Source organism: Acomys minous (assembly GCF_964271855.1).
Source record: "Acomys minous genome assembly, chromosome: 18".
NCBI classification, from domain to species: Eukaryota; Metazoa; Chordata; class Mammalia; order Rodentia; family Muridae; genus Acomys; species Acomys minous.
The window spans coordinates 64,160,959-64,171,727 of record NC_140501.1 but is presented as its reverse complement, the minus strand read 5'-3'; the positions used below and the strand labels follow the sequence as shown (position 1 = coordinate 64,171,727).

Here is a 10,769-nt window from a genome sequence, read left to right as displayed (position 1 = left end):
TTAAGAAAAACAGTTTACAGTCCAGGCCCTTTATTTCCTTTTAGGCCATGAATTCATAGGGAATGGGCTCCAGCAGCTCAGGCTCCTTCCCATTAGTCCTCACGAAGTGTGCTTCTCTGGGTGGCGCAGGCTGGCACTTCAGCTGGACCTAGGTGCCCTTCTCCTTGGCCTCCTTCTTCTGGTCATTCTCCTGCACGCCCTTCAGGAAGATGTTTCTGCTCTCAGAGCGCTTGATGTGCTCGATGCGCACGTTGATTCTCTTGGCAAGAATCTTGCCCTTAACCTGCTTGTTCACAATGATGCCCACAGCGTGCTGGGTGACATTGTAGACTCTCCCGGTTTTGCCGTGGTAACACTTCTGGGGTATTCCTTTTTGAACAGGACCCATTCCCTTGATGTCTACAATATCACCCTTTTTGTAGATTCGCATGTATGTGGCCAAAGGCACAACTCCATGCTTCCTTAAAGGCCTGGAGAACATGTAGCGCATGTCCCCTCCTCTTTCCCTTTGTGTTCATCATTTTGGTGAGTTACTGCAAGATGGCTGCTCCAGATAGTTTCATTTCCCCATCCAGATCATGTTGGTGTTGGTCTGAGGGGAGGGTTGTATGGAAAAGTTGGCTAGAGCCTCCCATTGCAACCCATCTCTCCCCTCACCTGGTCTGGGTACCTAGCCAGTTTTGTTCTGATGGGAATATGAGATCATTTATTCTGAGACAAGCATGAGTGACTATGGACAAGGATCCAGGATGCCTCAAATGAAGTGTTCCACCACGGAAGAGGTTACCTGAAGATAAAAGTCACACACAAAAGGAAGTTAGAAAAAGAAGCTGTAAATTGATGTATTAAATGGCTAGGTGTACCAGGTGGGCTACAGGCAGAGCTGGGAAATTTCTGCTGCCTGTTATAGAATTCCTAGTTTTAGGACTGTTGGACACTAGTGGTCCGCTAAGCTCAGCAATGCATTTCAAGAGCTTCACCGAATAGCCACAGAGATGTTAGGGCAGCTACAGAGATTTAAACAGCTACTAAGGGAACTGAAGATAGGCCAAGATAATGTTGGCTCTTGGTCAGCGGCATTCCATCGCTCTACGCTCTGGTATTCGGATCAGTCTCAAGGGTCTCTAACACAGACGAGGCTTCTTTAGAGCAGTCACAAGACAATTCAAGGATGGTCTCTCAGGCACATGAATCCTGGATCCCTGTTCTTGGGACTTACTGTGTCTCCTGTGGCTGGAACTCTAGGCCTTCAAGGGACTTGGGGAGAAGCATTCTGACTGGGCTGTCTTCCAGGTGAGCTTTTGGCTGTGCTTGGAGCCAGTTCTGGGAGGCCTGGGATCTTGCCACTGGACTTTCTGAATTGTGATGGAGAAAAAGGTCACACAGAAGTGACATCTCATACATCCCAGAAACTGTACATGCTGAGCATGTGAGGGCTTGACTGAGTTTTTGTTGGTGCCTTGCTTTGGTGGCCAGTCCTTGGTTCCCTAGTGAATGCCCAGTGATGTCTTTAGAGGGAAGAGGCCTTTCTGCCTGGAGATTAGGATAAGATGGGCATAGAAACTACGAGGCGGAGATGATACATTGCTGTGCTAATGCTGAGAGCTGAGCCCAAGGGCAAGTTTGAAGAATATTACACTAAGGAGATGGTTCTAGGCCGGCTCCTGAGAGAAGAATGAAGGATTCTGGGTAAAAAAGATAGAGATGAGAGAGAGGGTTGTTCCTGCGGGTTAAAGTGTAGGAAGCCAAATCCTGTCATCAGCACTTGGGAGGTAGAGGCAGGAGAATCAGGAGTTCAAGGACAGACTTGGTTCCATGTGGCGTACGGCACCAACCGGAGCTACAAGGAACACTTTCTCAGGACAGACAGACAGTGCTGGAAGTCAGATCTGGACAGGTGGAAGGAAGTGAAACACAGAATGCTTTAACTGACCAGCTGAGAAATTTGGCGTGCATTTTGTGATAATAGAAGAACATTTACGCCGGGCGTGGTGGCTCACGCCTTTAATCCCAGCACTCGGGAGGCAGAGGCAGGTGGATGGATGTGAGTTCGAGGCCAGCCTGGTCTGCAAAGCTCCCTGGGCCCATCTCTTGTGGGGAGCAGCAGTGGTGGTGGTGGGCAACCATACATATCCTTTGAAAAGAAAATGTGTCTCCAAAGTCATTATCCTATCCGAGGAGTGTCCAGGGTCAAAACCAGATGCAGACATTGTGTGGAGATTAACACTCAGAACTGGTGGGCTGGTGACTGACAGCATCAGCAACAAACAAAGCAGAGGAGTAGGAGTCGGCCAGGCAGGAGGGAGGGGCGTCTGAGAAAGGATGGAACATGAACTGCCACATTCTCATGAGAGTTTCACATCTGGTGTCCTCCTTTGCCTTTTCTCCAGCCCCTCCCCACGCCCCACATACACGGAGAGGTTGACTCCTCCTCCTCCTCAGCATCATTAGTCATTGGACCTTTAACAGTCATTATGGTGGTTTGGATAAGGTGGCCCCCATAGCGCACGTATTCGGATGCTTAGTCACCAGGGAGTGGCGCTATGTGAAAAGATTAGGAGGATTAGGAGGTGTGGTCTTGTTAGAGTAAGTGTGTCACTGGGGGTGGGCTTTGAGGTCTCAAAAGCCCTTGCCAAGCCCAGAGTCTCTGTCTCTGTCTCTGTGTGTCTCCCTCTCTGTCTTTGTCTGTTTGTCTGTCTGTCTGTCTCTCTCCTCTCTCCTGTCCCCTCTCCCCTCTTCCCTCTCCCCCTTCTCTCTCTCTCTCTCTCTCTCTCTCTCTCTCTCTCTCTCTCTCTCTATCTCTCTATCAGATTGCAGCTCTTAGCTACTGCTCCAGCACCTGTGTGCATGCCTCTATGCTCCCCGCCATGACGATAATGGATGAACCCTCTTAAACTGTCAGGGAGCCTCCAGTTAACTGTTTCCTTTTATAAGAGTTGCCGTGGCCATGGTGTCTCTTCACAGCCATAGGATGGTGACTGAATCAGTTGTGGAGTTAAGCATACTTTTGGGGGAAACTCCCCTGTCTCCTTTACTAAATGGTAAGATTCTAAGGAGCAGAGTCAGCTGGGCCTCCTCATGCAGTGACTCACAGAGCAGCCAAGGTTTCTGGTGTGCTGTGGGGTGAGGGTTTTCATGTTTTAATACTGAGTTTGCTGCAGCCGCAAACCCAGGTTCAGAGAGCTATGAAGAAGGGCAGCACAAGCCCTCAGTCTACCTCGGGTACCTCAGCAAGCAAACCCTTTACAGCCACAGCTCACTCCAGTTAGTCCTCTCCCAGCAACCACGGCAAGGAAACTGAGGCACAGAGGGTTGAAATAACCCGTGCGGAGTCAGACATCCTAAGGACAGGGTTGGGATTTGAACCTCCTAACTCTGGATTCAGTTGCACTTTACTTCCTTACTGGGTGAAATCAGTTTAAAGGGAATGTTCACAGCAGCCTTCCAGTGGCATTGCCGCATACTCCAGAGAATGAACTACAGACTTTTGATGAAAGGTCCTGAGGGTCAGGTCTCCTTTGGATACTGTGATGTTATTTCTCTCAGGGTTGCACATCTAACTCAGAATAGCCTCGAACCACCACCCAGGCTCATCTGAAGGGCAGGATGAAAGTAGTGCATTGTGGGCTGGCAACAGGAGGATGAGAGGCTGCAGCTGGAGTTTGCTCCCACCCATCCATTCTTTTTTTTTTTAATATATTATTATGTATACCTGCATGCCAGAAGAGGGCATCAGATCACATTATAGATGGTTGTGAGCCACCATGTGGTTGCTGGGAATTGAACTCAGGACCTCTGGAAGAGCAGCCAGTGCTCTTAACCTCTGAGCCATCTCCCCAGCCCCACCTCATTCCACTCTGAGAGGAAGCCTTTTGTGTTCACTGTCTCCCCGGTGGCAAAGGGCAGAGGAACAGAAAGGACCAAAACCTTGACCTGCCTGCCTTCACCTGCCTCGATAAGAGAGATGAGACACTCAGAGAATGGTTTTTCAGAACAGAGATGAGATTTTGGGTTGCTTTTTATACTGTTTTCTCCATTCTAAACTTCAAACACTTCCTGACTTAGTGCTCCATTGGCTATTGCCCCCACGTCTTCTGAGATCAGTGAAGGGATTAGCAGCAGTGGCAAGAGGGAAGGGGACCAGAGCTAAAGGCAAACGCCTGCCACACCCTCTTCATCTGGGCTGCTACCATAGATGCTGCTCAGATTTGTGGGTGGGGATTCCCACATCAAGAAAAGCAATCAGGACGATTCTGCAAATAAGATTTCCTACTTAGGTGACTCTCATTTGTGATAAGTTGACATTAAAACCAACTATCCCTGGGCTGGAGAGATAGCTCAGCAGTTAAGACTACTGGCTGCTCCCCTGGATGACATGGGTTTGATTCCCAGTACCCAAATGGTGCTCACAATGGTTTGTAAGTCCAGTTCCAGAGGATCTGAAGCTTTCTTCTGGCCTAACCCTCTTCCAGTTTCCATACATACCATTCACACATATGGTGCAAACACATAAAAAATATCATTAAAAATCACTGAATAATTTTTTCATGAGAATCTGTGGTGGATATATATATATATATATATTTTTTTTTTTTTTTTTAAATTTTTTTTGAGACAGGGTCTTACTGTGTAACCCTGGCTAGCTGCAACTCACTGTATGGACCAGGCTGGCCTTAAAGTCACAGATATCTGCCTTTCTCTGATTCCAGAGTGCTAGGATTGGGGCTGGAGAGATGGCTCAGAGGTTAAGAGCACTGGCTGCTCTTCCAGAGGTCCTGAGTTCAACTCCCAGCACCCACACGGTGGCTCACAACCACAGTGCTAGGATTAAGCTTGTGCACCACTATGCCTGCCATGGTGGCTAATTGGATATTTCACATTCACTGAGCTAAGGAATACTCAAGGCTGGTACATCACTGCTTCTGGGTGTGTCTGGAGAGGGGGTTCTGGGAGTCTATCATTTGAAGTTATAGAAGGTCTATTCCACTTGTCCCCCAAACCCCAAAATGGACCTACCCAGTCAGATGAGATCTTGAATATGATAAAAAAAGGTAGACTGAAGGCAAATTCTCTCTGAGCCATTCTCTCTGCCCTCTGACATTAGAGCTACTGGCTCTCAAGTCTTTGAATCTGGCCTGAATTTAACGCTGGCTCTCCTGCTTCTTGAGGTTGCAGATGACAGACCGTAAGATTTCTTCCTTCATTGTTGAATGCTATTTTTTATATAACTGTGTTTGTTTCTCTTAGGTTCTCTCTTAACCAGGCTATCACACAAATAATTGAGACTTTGTTGTTGTTGTTTTGGTTTTTTGAGACAGGGTTTCTCTGTGTAGCCTTGGCTGTCTTGGATTCACTTTGTAGACTAGGCTGGCCTCGAACTCAGAGATCCGCCTGCCTCTGCCTCCCGAGTGCTGCGATTAAAAGCGTGCGCCACCATGCCCAGTGAGACTTTAATATTATTTTAATAATAAGTTTCACAATAACTGAGCAGTTCTTACTCTAGTCTTTCTGTTTTGTTTTGTTTTGTTTTTTTGGAGAACGAGTCTCTCTGTGGAGCCTTGGCTGTTCTGGACTCTCGTTGTAGACTAGGCTGGCCTCAAACTCACAGTGATCCACCTGCCTTTGTCTCCGAGTGCTGGGATTAAAGGTGTGCGCCACCATACCTGGCTTCTTATTTCATTCTTCACCCTCTAAATAATCTGGTTTTCTCCCAGCATACACCCCAAAGACACTTGCACTTTGCCGCTTTCTTTGCTCCAGCTGCTCTCATGATGTCTCTTGGGCCTCTCTCCTGGCTGTGTCCCTCACTTCCTCTTCTGACTTCTCTTCCCCTGGCTGGCAGGAAGTCCAACCCTATTCTCTCCCCTGCTCAGTGATTGGCCGTAAACTGCTTTTTTGGCATTACAGAGGAACACTTAGGGAGCAGTGTTTACACAGCATTGAAACAGGAGATTCTTTTCAGAACAAGGATTGCAACCAGATACAGGGGGCGGGTGCAGAAATCAGCATTTGAATTACACAGTAACCTTACGCCTACACTTTATAATACTTGTTTTAGTCACTGCTCAAGTGCTATGAAGAGATATCACGACCAAGGCAATTTGTATAAAAACAAGTGTTTAACTGAGAGACTACATCCTGATGCACAGGCCAAGAGAGAGACGGGGGCCTGGCATGGGCCCAGTAACAAACTTCCTCCAGCAAGGCCACACCTCCTAATACGTCTAATCCTTTCAAATAGTGCCACTCCCTGGTGACTAAGCCTTCAAATAGATGAGTTTTGAGGGCTCATTTTTATTCAAACCACCACAATCACATTAAACAGTTCTGGTAATAAGTCTCAAGGTCTTTCTTGCTTCTCTTTTGTTGGGTTTGTTTCTTTGGCTAACTCTGACTTGGCTAGGATTATAAAATGAGAAAAGTATAGATTTCTGTTGGATATAAGGTGAAGTTCCTCCTGCAGTTGCTGCTGTTGTCACAGGAGTCTGTAGTATAGCTCTAGGAGTTTTCTCACAAAGAATTTATTCACTAATAAGTAATAGGAAATGGTAGATTCTAGAGATATCAACAAATATGTTTCCCATACTCAGGGAGCTGATCTCTTTTTGAGACAGGGTTTCTCTGTGTAGCCTTAGCTGTCCTGGAACTCACTTTGTAATACAGGCTGGCCTTGAACTCATAGAGATGTCTCCCAAGTACTGGGATTAGAGGCATGGGCCATCAGTCCTGACTAGGAGTTAATCTCTCTCTCTCTCTCTCTCTCTCTCTCTCTCTCTCTCTCTCTCTCTCTCTCTCTCTCCCTCTCTCTCTCTCTTTATTTTATGTCCATTGGTGTTATGCCTGCATGTATGCCTGTATGAGGGTGTCAGATCTTGGAATTACAGACAGTTGTGAGCTGCCATGTGGGTTCTGGGAATTGAACCTGTGTCCTTTGGAAGAGCAGTCAGTGCTCTTAACCGCTAAGCCATCTCTCCAGCCCCAGAGTTAATCTCTTAAGGTGAGGTGTTTGCTTCATTGGCAAGGTGCTTTGATGACCTCTGTCTGTTGTGCCTGTATAATGATCTGCTTGGTGCAGTGGCGGCTTGCGGTGACACTGATTCACACAGCTTTGTGGCTCATCCTGGCACTTCTGCTCCAGTCACCTGGCACACTCCTGCACTGTGTTCAGTGCCTGGCTTGGCTAGTTGGTTCTGTCTCTGGGTGTGAGGCCAGACTTCATCTTTTCTGACCATGTGACCTTTTTCTTCAGGCTCTCCTGGGCTCCCTTATGGGAGGGCAGAATACTCCAAGCAGCCAAAGTTACACGATCTCTTAAAGTCTTAGTTCAATGCCACCCTCACACCATCTGTAGCTCACTATAGAAGCCACTATCCTTTAATGCAGGGATTTCTAGGGTGAGGTTGTAGGTTTTAGATAGCATAGCTGGTGTTTCACTGCCCCCGCTTTTGAGATATGGCTTTAGTGGCTGAGACTATCCTTGAACTCTGATCTTTCGACCTTTACCTTCCAAGTGATGGGATTACAGGATTGTGCCATCCTGCCTGGCATGAGCTGGTGTCTTTAATGGTTATATTCGACTTCTATCACCAAATGTTCTTCATGGATCATGATACTGTCCCACGTCTGGTGGCACCCGCAGGTCTGGGTCCCTGAAGGTTGGCCCACATCATGGCTGTGCAGGCAGGTCTGTGTCCAGAGCCCAGCAGGTCGATCCGCTGCTTCTTGCTTCCAGACAGGAATGGATTCACCTAGAGATCAGAGAACCTGTCTCTCTCTCAGGGGCTGCTAGAATACTTTAGGGGTGCAGCTTGTGGCTTGGTCACAAAGTCAGGCTCCCAGACTCTTGCGGGGGGGGGGGGGAGAAGCGGGCAATGAGTGTTACTGCGTTCTTTTCTGAATAAGACTGTAAGTCTCAATAGGATTTGGGGATTCGGGAAACCCACAAGTGTCACAGCTCTTTGGTTCATCTACCTGCACAGCAAGGGATGTGGAGGAATGCCTGAATCCCACAGGCAGACAGGGGGAGGTGCAACTTCGGCTGCATGCTTCTCTAGCAGTCAGCACTGAGCTATCGGCAGTGGTTGAACAGGCCCCAGTGGCTGCAAACGCAGTTCCGCCATTGCTGCCTGATCACTTGGCACCCCCAGGAATAAGTGGAGTCTCAGACAGTCATGGCAGAGTGAGGAATCAAGTCAACTTTACTTGTGAATTAGGGATTTATAAGCCCTGGGCAGTGAGGGTGAATGTGTCTGATTCACTAGGGCTCAGGGTGCCAGGATGCTTCATCTTCGTACAGCGGTACAGTGCCTCAGGAACATGGGGTCTTTATCACAGGAAGGAAAAAACAGCACTTAATTATCCTATGTGTGAGGGGATGGTGCCTAGGTATAATTAAAGGCCACTTGTTGGAGGCTAGGATCTCAGCACGGGATGGGGTACTTCAGGGAATTCCCTGTCCTGTGCTTGTTGTTAGGAAAGGCTGGGCCCGTATTTTTCTTTTAGGACTATATGACATCCCTTACAAAATCTGGAATCATCGGATCAGATGGAGCAAGGACCCTGCTGAGAAGTGGGAGTCCATTCTTCATAGAGCAAGTGCAAAAACGGCTATCTGGAGAAGCCAGACTTCCACCTTGACCAGCAGAGTCCCACAGAAAGCCATCGCTAAAGAGTTAGTGAGCACGGTCAGGTCAGCTCTTGCCACAGAGAAAGTGATGCTCTTATTTTAACCAGAGTCTGGATTTACTGTGGTTCCAGCAGCCTGGGCGAATGCTGTCTGCCGCATCTGCACCCATAAAGCCCAGAAGATCAGACTCTCATGGTCACAACAGAGAAGCTCCAGGCAGAGGCAAGAGAGCTGCCGATGAAAAGCCTGCATAGACTAGAGAGTGAGTCCAAGGTAACCTAGTGAGGTCCTGCCTGTAACTTAAATAATACAGCAGGGTGCAGTAGTGCACACCTAAAACCCAGCACTTGGGAGGTAGAGACAGGTGATCGTGAGTTCAAGGTTACTTTCCAATATGTAGAGGGTTTAAGGCCAGCCTGGACTGCATGAGACACTGTCTAAAACAAAACAAAACAAAACAAAACAAAACCAGACAAAACCACTAAATAAGTAAGTAAAAACCTGAAGTGGGTTAAGGATGTAGTTCAGTAACAACAAATTATAACTACTACACTGGTTTATAAAAAGTCTAAAAACAGAGGGACTTCCCCTCCACCATACCACTTGAGGCAGTCTGTAGACACACATAGAAGCCCACTTTCTGCCACACACACAGTGCAGCATGGACAGAGGAGGTCACCCACAAGCCCACCAGCCACATGGCTGACCCACAGGGAGAGCTGTTACAATATGAAAGTATGTGGTGGACAGATGAGAGAGAAAGATAAGTGGAATATTTTGAACATTAGGAAGAGAGATGGAACTGGAGACTCCAGGGTGGAGAGGAACAGCCTGTTGTGAGTGGCCAGCCCCAACACCTGACGCCATGGTGAAGTCACAGCTCCTGCTGCAGCTGGGGGCCATGTTTGGGTTCACGGCCATGCAGCAGCGGGGGTGGATAGATGTTCATGGCTCTTAGCAACACTAGAGACCATGGGGACGTCCCTGGTCTGGGCTGCCAACTGGGACCATATAGATGTCCAAGGACTCTGCAGAACTGGCACCGCCCCTCACTGGTTGCCACACTGTGGAGAGTTGGCTTCACTTTTCACCAGAGGCAGCACTTAGGAGAACAGGCCCTGCACCTTGCTTAGGCAGCACAGTGGAGTTGTCCCTGGTAGAGGGGGCATGGGTTAGTTGTCCCCGGGGGCATGAGCAAAGGAGAACTGGCTGCAGCACTCATCTGCCATGAGGTGGCATGGGTGCAGGGGTGATGTCTTCTACATCTCACCCCTTGCCACCTGTGGCGGTTAGGAGAACTGGCCCTGCCCCTCACTAGCAGGAGCATCAGGTAGAGGAGGCTCTTGCCATCTTGACTGGGAAGCACAGTGGAGCTGGCCTTGGTGGCTGAGCATGGGTGAGCTAGCTGCAGGGCATGAGAGTGGGAGAGCTGACCCTGCCCAGCTAGCTGGGACAGTGCTGGAGAGCTCAGCCTGATGGTGTGGATACGGGAGAGCTGGTGGGCTGACCAGCCGGGCTAATATTCAGGCTCAGATCCAAGGCTTTGAGTTGGCTCATCCCAAAATGTGAAATGCTGGAGCTCTTGAAAGGGCTGGTTCTGCTGTGGGATCTCCATGAGACAGGGCAATAATTGCATATCCAAAGGAGTCCTGGTGAGGATCCAATATTGATGGTGTGGCAGAAGCCAGAGGCCTCGAACCAGACCAATGACTCATTGCAATGAGTCATTGTAAAGTGAATTTTCTAGTGAAGATGTGTGGACAGAAGGGACACACTGTGATACACTACAGTTTCCACAATGAGATGTTTTCTATGTTTTGTTTTTTGCTTTCTTTTGGAGGGAGAGGTTGCAAGGGCGGAGGGTGCATACGAGAGGAGGGTGGATATGCGGGGATGGAGAGATGAGTGGGACCATGGCGCATGATGTGACACTCACAAAGAATCAATAAAAAGTTGAAAAAGAAGCTTAGAAACAAAGCAGGGGCTGCAGCACATGCCTACAATCTCAGCACTTTGTCTGGGGCAGAGGAATCACAAGTTCAAGGTTAGCCCGGACGACATAACAAGACCTCTGAGAAAAGGAGTAAATTAAACAAATAACCTAAAGGCTTGGCTTGGCAAGGGCTTGAAAACAGGATGATGA

At 48.3% G+C, this 10,769-nt stretch overlaps 1 pseudogene across 1 annotated transcript; it reads right to left on the bottom strand.

The window, feature by feature from the left end:
• LOC311589283 (large ribosomal subunit protein eL21-like) lies at window positions 1-2,031 on the bottom strand (annotated as a pseudogene). The gene has a single exon. The product of its transcript is annotated as a large ribosomal subunit protein eL21-like (transcript).
• Window positions 2,032-10,769: the final 8,738 nt, after the last annotated feature.